Source organism: Palaemon carinicauda, chromosome 21, assembly GCF_036898095.1.
Source record: "Palaemon carinicauda isolate YSFRI2023 chromosome 21, ASM3689809v2, whole genome shotgun sequence".
NCBI classification, from domain to species: domain Eukaryota; kingdom Metazoa; phylum Arthropoda; class Malacostraca; order Decapoda; family Palaemonidae; genus Palaemon; species Palaemon carinicauda.
The window spans coordinates 79,849,154-79,861,140 of record NC_090745.1 but is presented as its reverse complement, the minus strand read 5'-3'; the positions used below and the strand labels follow the sequence as shown (position 1 = coordinate 79,861,140).

The 11,987-nt window shown below is 43.4% G+C and overlaps 1 pseudogene; it reads left to right on the top strand.

Annotated features, from left to right (window-relative positions):
• The first annotated feature begins 1,451 nt into the window (after positions 1–1,451).
• Positions 1,452–11,987, top strand: part of LOC137615003 (uncharacterized) — a 27,502-nt pseudogene continuing 16,966 nt past the window's right edge.

Sequence of the window (11,987 nt, the reverse complement as noted above, 5' to 3'; positions counted from 1 at the left end):
TTAGTTCAGTACAATACTTTGATTTATATAAAGTTATGTTCCCTATAGAAATGCCATACTTTTGAAAGCTTGGTCCAGTTTTTGTCATTAGTTAACCATGGCATGTCAGGTCAAAACCAGTGTAGGCATTGGAATAAAAAGAATAGTCAGAGAATAATTGAACTAATTTTGGGGGTTGATATGAGTAGTCGTAGGTATTGGCTAATGCTGATTATACCGCCTTTGTATTAATATCCATAATAAACAAAGCAATAAAACCTTCGATTTGTTGAGAAAACAATAAGCTTCCTATAGATAGAATTCCCTTGCTTGGAAAATCACTGACATGATAATCGTATCAGATATATCTGAAAATAATGAACTGATGACCAGAGAGGTATATCCCAATCTCTTTAAATGTTGATGAAATCATTCATAATGCCAATGAGCATTAAATTAAATCATAACAGACATTTGAAAAGGGCCATGTTCACTTGGATGACACTTTCTGCCGTACCTAGATCCACGGAATCGGTTTTGCCTTTAATTTGTTTCTAGATGGTTTTGAAATTCGCCGTTTCTCTTCTATTTATGTTATTTCTTTCCTCTATTTTGGGAGTTCTTCCTATAACATGAAAAGGAAAGAACACTGAGGAAAAGTGTTCGTGACGTCAATGAGGACTGATCAATGGGATTAGAAACGAAACTATAATATAAATTACTCGAGTACAATATGTGGATGAGATCATGGTGAGAGGTAGATGGAGATAGTTTGGGCATCCTCTTCGCACTCCCCAAGAGAGATTAGGCCTTGAATTTACCTATCTTGTAAAACCTCGTTACCACGTACTTTTCAAATAAGGTTTTGTTACAACCCAACTTTTTTTTTTTCTAATTTTTTGCACGTTTAGTAAGATCAGTGTTACTGTATGGACATGAGTGGTGGTATAACAATGAAACAGTATCCAACAGATTTTGTAGATTTCAAACAAAGCCCTCAGAAAAATTTTGGGAGTTGAATGGCAGGATGGGATTAGAAACAAAACTATAATATAAATTACTCGAGTACAATATGTGGATGAGATCATGGTGAGTGGTAGATGGAGATAGTTTGGGCATCCTCTTCGCACTCCCCAAGAGAGATTAGTTCACCAAACGTTCAGGTGGACTCCACAAGGCACTAGAAGAGTTGGAAAGCCCAGGCCTACATAGCTAAGGACTATAGAACGTGAAGTAGGAGATGATGAATGAAGAAGTATTGATTTAAAAGTTCAAGATAAAGACGACTGGTGAAGTCTAACCGAGGCCCTTTGCGTCAATAGGCGTAGGAGGAGATGATGGTGATGATGGTGACTTAAATCATTGCATCAAACATTTTTTTCAATAGTGCTTCTCTATTAATTTCTGCAGCCAGAGTATCTGTTACTGCCTACATAATGATTTGAACTAGTAACTGTAGATCTCTTTAGAAAATGGGTCATATTGGAAACAAATTTGCTTCCCTTAAAGCGGATGACAGTCTTTGTTGGTCGGAGCGAGTTCGGAGGTTCACAGCAGGTATTTATCTACTTTACGCCATTCCAGACATAAGGGCAAAGGTTAAGGGACCGTGCAGGAATACGTTATTTTCATTTAAAACAACTAATTTTGTCATTATGGACAAGCATTCCAATTCCAAATTCACGATACCCCAAATTTGATCTGTGTTTTATTCTGTAGTTCTATATTATATATATTTTAATCGAGTTAGTAATTATTATATGCTCTCTTTTCAAGCTATACTTCTCTTCTTCTGCTTTAATTTTGTTCCACAGCCTTTTAACCTATCTCGTAAGATTGTATTCTCGTTATGAAGAATGACAACCGAACAAAAACAGCCTTTTGTGTTTGTTACAGGTCAACTCGAAACTGCATAAGCGAATGTATTAGCTGAAACATTATTCATAATTTAATAATGCTCCAGAACATTTGTAAATTCTAAAAGCAAGTCCTTACTTGTATTAGATGTCATAATATAGTAGCGCAGATATGTAGGTTAGCTAGGGCAACAGCCACCCGTTGAGATACTACCGCAAGGAGTTATTGGGTCCTTTGACTGGCCAGACAGTACTACAGTGGATCCCTCTCTCTGGTTACGGCTCCTTTTCCTTTTTCTTACACATACGCTGAATAGTCTGGCCTATTCTTTACAAATTCTCCTCTGTCCTCATACACCTGACAACATTGAGATTACCAAACAATTCTTCCTCGCTCCAGGGGTTAACTATTGCACTGCAATTGTTCAGTGGCTACTTTCCTCTTGGTAAGTATAGAAGAGAATCTTTAGCTAAGGTAAGCAACTCTGCTAGGAGAAGGACACTCCAAAATCAAACCATTGTTCTCTGGTCTTGGATAGTGCCATAGCCTCTGTTACATGTTATTTCACTGTCCTGGGGTAGTTTTCTTGCTTGAGGGTGTACTCGGGCGCACTATTCTATTGTATTTCTCTTCCTCTTGTTTTTTAGAGTTTTTATTGTTTATATATGAAATAGTTATTCTAATGCTGTTATTTTTCTTAAAATATTTTATTTTAATTGTTAATTATTTTTCTTGTAGTTTCCTCATTTCCTTTCCTCACGGGGCTATATCCCTGTTGGAGCCCTCGGGCTTATAGCATTCGGTTTTTCCAACTAGGGTTGTAGCTTGGCAAGTAACAATGATAATAGTAATAATATGTCAAATGCGAAAAGGAAAATTTACAAACGAAGATCTTCACGAAATCTTTATGAAAACCAAAACAACTATATAGAGAAACTAGTCAGTCCGTAACCCCTTTTGCCCTAGCATCAGGAAACAGTTAATTACGAAAATATTTGAAACGCGAACAGGTAATAAAAAAATAAACTATAATTATCACTTCCATCGAAGCATTTACCATTCTTTGAACATCCGTTGCCCCAATTCAAAAGAAATTGGTGAGTAAAACCTTCAGTGTTGAGAAGGATTTTTTATTTTTTTATTTATTTGATATACTTTTTGTGAATAATGGACTTTTGGTAGCGGTATCCAATTAAAAATCCGTTGAAAAGTTTTTACACAAATCCCTGCATTGTTTACGTTGCTCTCGTAACCTGTGAAGAGAGCCGTTATAAGGGATGTTTTCTTTAAATTGGCTCTGTGACTCTGTCTGATTGAGTCGTGCCTCGTGACAAGAGCTGCAAATGCCGAGCAATCTGAACGAACGACAAATGAGTCATGAACCGACCATTTGAGTTATAATTTGAGTGACATAGCATTAAGGAAGTGAAAGTAACAAACCGAAGAAGTTAGCCGATATATTGACAGGCTATGGAAGTTGGAAATAAAGATATGCACGCTGTGTTGTTTGTGTAGTAGGTAACCGCTTATTCTAGCTGTGTGCCCACAATCGTAGTGTGGAGCGAGCAACGAAAAACCTGGGACCTGTAGAAATTAGATAGTTATTGTGATCTCATTAATTTAAAAGCCATTGGTAATAGATGGTGATACATTTCACTCGGTTGATTTTGTCTGCACCACATTTGAAAATTATGGTGGATGAAGGTTTACGCAAACAGTAACAAAACTAAAGGTATGTTAGAATATCTAGGAAATTAGGACATTGTATTCTACCCACCAAAATATTTTCATTGACATTTTTTTTCTTAGCTACATACCGTTCATGTGTAAAATTCTGGTGGGATTCTTGATTGTAGAATTACTTTAGAAAAATACATTTAGTTTATCGTCTTTTATTCTTAAGTAATTTTTATCACTCTTATCCCACCATATGTTGAGGATTATTATACTCTTTATCCCTGATCTGAAAAATAATCTCTGGCCCCGCTGTTCTATTGCCTCATTATACATCATGTATAAGAATTTTCATGCTTTGATTCTGACCATCCTTTACACTCAGGTCTTCACAGACTATACCATCCATTATGTAATACTGGGCATGCAGTTTTATTCTGTCTCAATACTGCATATCATTCTAGAATATTGGTTTTGCTTGTGGTATTCCCAATCAGATAGTTGAATCAGTGGAACTTCAGAAATTCAAAATGGTTGCAAATAGTATTCTGTCGAGGAGGTTTATATAAGTGTTCTTCAATAGTTTATCTGTTAATAATAATAATAATAATAATAATAATAATAATAATGATGATGATGATGATGATGATAATAATAATAAGAGTAATATTGATAAAGATAATAATAATAATGATAATAATCCCCTATCTAATAAAGACGAAGTGTCTGGCTGTATATACATATATATATATATATATATATATATATATATATATATATATATATATATATATATATATATATATATATATATATATATATATATATATATATATATATATATATATATATATATATGTGTGTGTGTGTGTGTGTATATATATATATATATATTTTTGGGCTCAAGCCATGTCGTCCTGATGGAAGTTCCTATAGGGTAGCTTCCTAGGGTATATTACAACTACGGCGATATTCCCAGAGAATTTACCTTAAGGTACCAGAATTCTAACTCCTGGAGCGAGTATCCCTCGTGAAAGGGATATCGCGACATATCAGAGGACGTATTCTAGACACGTCACATGGCAATCTACGACCTGAACAGAGATTCGTCTCGTAGGAGGGAGATTGACGAGATACGAATTCGGGAAAGAAAAAGGGGAGCCGCTCCCAAGGCTTCCCTATCCCCCGATTCGTATGCGTGCCTGGCGCCAATCCTGGCGCCATCTGTATTCCTTTTTGCGTAGCTTAACAACTCGGTGTTTTTTCCTGTTTTTCTCGCAAATCTTGGATTTATTCAGCTTTTCATGGCTTCTTCGTCTTCGTTGACCTCGGATAAGTTGAGTATAGTGTCTGTTATGTATAAATGTAGGCTCTTGGTAAAATTTTGAGTGATTAATAGGATTAATCTTTGATACAAGAGCCGTAGCCTACCAGAGGTGTCCTGGACACTGTCACTCGCTAGGTATAAATTAGTTAGTCAGAGTGACATTCCTGGTTGTTTTGCTTAATAAAATTTAGCTATTTAGCTTTACATAGGATTTCCTTTCGTGCTTAGTATTATTTGGCGAAGTATTCGCCATTCTGGCCTACGCTAGGCCATGTAGCCTAGTCGTTTGGTCCTAGTACTTAATGCATGATTATGGTTTTTCCGAGTGTAATTAAAATTTTATTGAAGCTTTAGGCTATATTTTATACATTTTAGACTATGTGGAATATTTCCAAGATTGTATACATGAGAGTTTCGGTGAATTAGGTAATCGATTCTCTTGGTGCCTAGGCTAATTGCTTATGGAGCCTTAGTATACTTTATTATACTCCCCGGTTGCTTTCTTTTCTTCGGAGAAGGTATGCAATCCCTTTCCCTCTGTTTAAGCCTTGGGCTTATCCCTAAGTGGTTTTTTCCGAATTTATTTTCGATAAAACTATACTAGGGTGTTACTGTACCTTCCTGTTCCAGCAGAGTCTGGTTTAAAGAGGGACAGAACAACAGAGTTTTTAGTCTGAGTCCGTGTTGTTTGGCTTGGGGCAGAGTCTCCCTCGCTGACCTAACACTTACAAAGGGAGCTGAGCTCCCTTAGGTCACTGTCGAAGGTTTCTGTAGTTATGATTCCTTCTTGTGTGATCGACCAGACTAAGTCCTGTTGCTGTTCTCGGGGAGGATAAATCTTCCCTTGGGAGTTGCAACGCCTTCCTTGCTTTGGTGCTCTGGAAGCTGGCAGGTATTATACTACTGCGCTGGCCCTTTCCCTTAGATCTCCCTTAGGCTAAGACAGAGTTCTTGGCTGCGGGTGATCTGTCACTAAAGCAAGGTTGGCAGGACCCTCTTGTCTCTTCCCCCTCTATCTCCGTAATGGCCTAGCCATTACTGTACTGTACCTTGCCGGCCGGCAGAGCTGGCCGGCAGGGGTATTACTGTACCATATGTCATTCTACTTCTGGACCTAGTATAGGTTGGGATATGGATTGACTAAGCCCATTGCCGGCCGGCAGAGACGCTGGACGGCAAGGGTCTTATGTTTTCGAGTGCTGCCCGGACCTCTCTTGGTCCCTCATCCATGCCTGCCGGCAGAGCCGGACGGCATTGGTCAAGGAAGCCTGAATTAAGTTTCTCCCCTTCCTTATATGCACTCTTTCGGTTGCCGGGCTTGGGGGGTTGTGTACACTCTTATCCCGGCATCCATTCTATTTTCTTCTAGTACTGTACCTGTCCCGGCAGCCGGCCTATGAGGCCGGCTGCCGGCCTATGAGGCCGGCAGCCGGGCAGGTGTAGTCTTCTGGTTCTTTTGCTGCCGGCTGGCATCGGTCTTGTACCTTTGCCGGCCGGCTTATGTCAGTCCTTGTCTGCCGGTCACCAAGAGTGTGGCCGGCAGCTGGGTACTACCTTGTGTAGTTGCTGGCCGGCAATCATTGCCGGCCAACACTGGCTGTTGCTGGCCGGCAGCTGCTGCCGCCGGCACAGGCATTTGAACCAGAGGGCTGCCGCCCTATAGCTGTTAAGTAGTATACTTTAAAGCTAATTGTGGTGTGTGCCGGCCGGCAAAGGCAGGCCGGCACACATCCTCCTATACTGTACTAGTATTCTTCTGTATAGCATATACAGTAAGAAGAAAACTATAGTAAAAGTTTAGGTACAGCACTGTATCTTCTAACACTATTGTGTTTTCTTACGCAGCCCTTTGCTGTTGCCCTCAGACAGGAAGCAGAGTTCTTCCCCGTCTATTATCCAGGATTTTTAAAATCATTGCCTAGGTGTGAGCTCCACCTGTTTCCTCTGGAAACCTTGCATTGGTTACTCTAGTAGAGATAAACCATTTTTGATTTTATTATCTGGAAGGCTGCAGCAATGGGTTGTGAGGGAAACACAAGTGTGTGTCTTTCATTTATGAATTGTTATGCTATACTATGCATATCCAGTGATACATAGTTCACTTGATACTCATGGAAATTTCTTCTCTTTACAGGAGGACCCTCCGAAGTGCGGAAATGTTTTCTGCAATGTCCGCAGCAAGAACCTCTGCGGACATGAGTGTTGTAGGAGACACGCAGCATGCGCTGTCTCCAAGGATGATCTCCAGTATTGGGACCCTCAGGTATGTACTGTATGCACTAACCTGATTACTGAGGCCTTTGATTCCCCTAGAACGGCGGAATCAAGGGATATAGCTAGGGAAAAGCTTCGTACTTGGGTAAGGGGCTTCAAGAAGAACACCTCTGGCCCTTATCTTCCAAGTGAGAAGATGAGGGCGTATCTTTTTCCCCAGGCATCAGCTGAGGCAGTGATTCCCCAGCCTCAAGAGGAGATCCTTCAAGATCAAGTCCAGGTGGACGAGGAAGTCGCAGATGCGATGCAAGACATCCAGTTGTGTGACAGGATGTCTGACCTGGACGATCGTTTGGAAGAAGACCTCCTGGCAGAAGGTCAGGATCAAGTTCAAACCCCGGATGTCGTAGAGGATGAGGTCGACGAGGTGTCGGCTACTCCGGTTCAGATGCCGGAGCCTATCCCCTCAACATCGGCTGGCCTCCCAGTAGAACTGGGACAGGCCCTCTCTTCGATTGTTGGAATGATCCAACAAATGCAGAAGGAGAATCAGGAGAAGGCGGCTGCAATGGAACTGCGTATGCAGTCCCTGGCAGAATCACATGGGCCCCGGAAAAGGCTCAATGTGAAAGACCTTCCCATATGCTCAGATGCTAACCCATGGAGGTATGCTGAGCACATGACGATGACGACTGGAAAGATCGTCATTTCGGATAAGCTGGGTTCAGTTCCCCTAGAGGAGGTAGAATTCTGGCCCAGCAAGGCATCATATCCGGACTGCTATGTCCGGCTGAGAAAAGAACCAGCTTCAAGGGAGGAGACAGAGCCGAAGGAGGTCATTGTTATGGACCACGCTAAGGCTCAAGCCCTACTTTCATCCTCGATGAAAGAGAGGGGCTTCTCGAATTCGAAGGTAGCTGCATTGAGCAAGAAGCTCCCTTCGTTTGTGTCCTCTCCTGATAGAGCCTTCCCCTTTTTACAGAAAGGGTTTGCGGCTGTCCTAAAGGCAGTCGAGGCCGGCAAGCCTTGCCCCTCCCTGGAGGAGTGTAAACCCTTGTCGCTGGCTCTACCTATGGACCACAAAGACTGGAAGGATGTCCATCTGACATTCTCAGTGGGAAAGTTGGAGGCTGATATTGCCGGACGGCAATTCGGCGAGGACCTCCCCAAGCTGTCCGAATCTCTTTTACGAAGAGAGTTCGAGACAAAAGAAAGACTGGCTGCCTCAATGTCTCATCAGACTACTCTCGAGACGATGGCAAGTGACCCCAAGGTCCATGAAATGTTCATGGTAGTGGCTAAGTCTCACTTAGCCACAGTGACGAAGGACCTTTATAGCTTCGTCAAGGCAAGGAGAGCTTGCAGGGAGTTCGTGTTCACCGGGGCTTCGGTGAGACACGAGCCAAGGAAGTTAATCTCCTCCAACATTTGGGGAAAAGACCTTTTCCCTACCGATGTGGTCAAAGAGGTTGTTGATAAGGCCGCCGTGGAGAATAGAAATCTTCTCCAGAAGTGGGGCCTGGCTATCAAAAGAAAATCTTCCCCGGATGAGGGTCCTCAACCAAAGAGGAAGAATATGAAGACTAGGCTACCATCTCTGCCAGCCAAGCCTTATAGACAGCAACAGCAACTGCAATTGCCTTTGCCTCCAGTGCCCCAGATGGTGGCACAAACCCCGACTGCCTTTCAGTGGGTACCCCAGGCGGTGCCAGGTCAGTCAACCACATTTGCCCCAACGTTCGAAGGACAGTCTTCTTCCTTTCGTGCAAAACCTAGAGGAGCAGCCAGAGGCTCGTCTAGGCGCCCCTCAAGGGGAAGGGGATTCAGAGGTGGTCGTGGTCAGGGAAGCAAGACCTCAGGACGGCAGTCCAAGTGAAATGATACCGGTAGGAGGGAGACTGATGAAATTTTGGGATCGCTGGACCTTCGATCCCTGGGCCCAAAGCCTACTCAAGAATGGACTGGGTTGGAGCTGGTACAGCACTCCACCCCCATGCCTTCGGTTTTTCCAACACTCCACCCCCATTTTGGAGGAGTACGTTCAAGAACTGTTGGAGAAAAATGGGATCCGAAAGGTGAAGTCCATCAAATTCCAAGGGAGGCTGTTTTGTGTTCCCAAGAAAGACTCGGAAAAGCTCAGAGTCATTCTGGACTTGTCACCACTCAACAAGTTCATAGTGAATTGCAAATTCAAGATGCTAACACTGCAACACATAAGGACCTTACTGCCCAAGAGGGCATACTCAGTCTCTATAGACTTGTCAGCCGTCGACTCTCCCCCTACCTAGGGTTCAGGCTACAACGGAAACTGTACGCCTTCAGAGCCATGCCATTCGGGCTAAACATAGCCCCAAGGATTTTCACGAAGCTTGCGAGCGCAGCTCTCAAACAATTACGCCTAAAGGGAATTCAGGTAGTAGCCTACCTGGACGACTGGCTGGTGTGGGCAGCATCCGAGACCGAATGCTTGCAAGCTTCCAGTCAGGTGATCCAGTTCCTAGAGTACCTAGGCTTCAAGATCAACAAGAAAAAGTCTCGACTTTCTCCATCCCAAAAGTTCCAGTGGCTGGGAATCCACTGGGACCTTTTGTCACACAGTTTCTCCATTCCAATGAAGAAAAGGAAGGAGATAGCGGGCTCTGTCAAGAGACTTCTAGATTCCGAAAGGATATCAAGACGCGAACAGGAGAGGGTACTAGGCTCTCTCCAGTTTGCTTCAGTGACAGACCCAGTGCTAAGAGCACAGCTAAAGGATGCAACCGGAGTTTGGAGAAGGTATGCATCAAACGCGCGAAGAGACCTGAGAAGACCAGTGCCGCCTCGGCTACGTACTCTTCTCAGACCTTGGTCCCAAGCCAGACATCTAAAGAAGTCTGTTCTTCTTCAGCCACCTCCCCCGTCGTTGACGATTCACTCAGACGCCTCAAAGGAGGGATGGGGAGGTCACTCTCATCGGAAAAAAGTCCAGGGGACTTGGTCCAAGCTATTCAGGACCTTTCATATAAACTTTCTAGAAGCTATGGCAGTGCTCCTTACCTTAAAGAAAGTCTCCCCGCGTCACTCGATCCACATAAGATTGGTGACAGACAGCGAGGTGGTTGTGAGATGCTTGAATCGACAAGGGTCGAGGTCACCACCTCTCAACCAAGTGATGTTAGCCATTTTCCGATTGGCGGAAAAGAAGAAGTGGTACCTGTCGGCAGTTCACCTTCAAGGAGTCCGCAATGTGACAGCGGACGCTCTATCCAGGTTCACACCGATAGAGTCGGAATGGTCCTTAGACGCAGGATCATTTTCCTTCATTCTGAATCAAGTCCCAGAACTGCAAATAGACCTCTTTGCGACGAAAGACAACAAGAAGTTGCCCCTGTACGTGTCCCCGTACGAGGACCCCTTAGCGGAAGCAGTGGACGCAATGTCCCTCGACTGGAACAGATGGTCCAGGATTTATCTGTTCCCTCCTCACAACCTTCTGTTGAGGGTCCTCAACAAACTGAGATCCTTCAAGGGGGTAGCGGCAATAGTGGCCCACAAGTGGGCGAACAGCATGTGGTTCCCCTTGGCGTTGGAACTACAGATGAAGTTCGTGCCGCTACCACATCCAGTTCTGACCCAGCGAGTCCAGAAGTCGACTGTCTGCGCTTCATTACAGAAAACCCAGACCCTGCAGCTCATGATTTTCTCGCCCTAGCGGTGAGAAAGTGCTTCGGGATTTCGAAAGCCAGCATAGACTTCCTAGAGGAATACAAGTGCAAATCGACTAGAAGGCAATATGAGTCATCTTGGAGAAAATGGGTGGCCTTTGTAAAGGCAAAGAATCCGCAGGAGATCTCAACAGATTTCTGCTTATCTTTCTTCATCCACCTCCATGGCCAAGGATTGGCAGCTAACACGATTTCAGTGTGTAAATCGGCTTTGATGAGACCCATTTTATTTGCCTTCCAGATCGACCTAGGTAACGAGATCTTTAATAAAGTTCCGAAAGCCTGCGCTAGGCTCAGACCTTCAGCACCTCCAAAGCCCATCTCATGGTCTTTAGACAAAGTTCTTCATTTCGCCTCCTTGTTGAGCAATGAAGAATGTGCGTTAAAGGATTTGACGCAAAAAGTTATTTTCCTATTTGCACTCGCGTCCGGGGCCAGGGTTAGTGAGATCGTAGCCCTCTCGAGAGAGGCAGGTCGTGTTCAGTTCCTGGATGGGGGGGAGCTGAACCTGTTTCCGGATCCTACGTTTCTCGCCAAGAATGAGTTACCCACCAACAGGTGGGGTCCCTGGAGAATCTGTCCTCTGAAAGAAGATGCATCTCTATGTCCAGTAGAATGCCTAAAGGTCTATCTTCGTAGAACTTCAGACTTCAAGGGTAGTCAACTATTCAGGGGAGAAACATCAGGCTCAAATTTATCTCTGAATCAACTCAGAGCGAAAATGACATATTTTATTCGCAGAGCGGATCCTGACAGTACACCCGCAGGTCACTATCCGAGGAAAGTTGCCTCATCCCTAAATTTCTTTAATTGTATGGATTTTGAACATCTCCGTTCATACACGGGCTGGAAGTCTTCCAGGGTGTTCTTTCGCCACTATGCGAAGCAAGTAGAGGAACTTAAGAGATCTGTGGTAGCAGTGGGTCGTGTAGTTAACCCTACTGTTTAACTCTGCGAGGAACAGTGGTCTTAATTGGGACGATTAAGTCCAGGGTGAGTGTGTAGGTACATACTGTACTACAAACTAAATGAGGGCACCAAGTGCCCATATAGACTGTTCCTTCCTTCAAAGGTGAACCTTGCATAAGTTCAGACATGTGTGCCAAGCGTTTCTAACGCTAATGTGATTGATTTGTAATACAGATTTTTTATGACTTGATACCTTGGTATCTCATTAAAGTGGTGTTTAATGGTTTTTCTTTCAGATAAACAAGTTCTGTTTACTATCATAC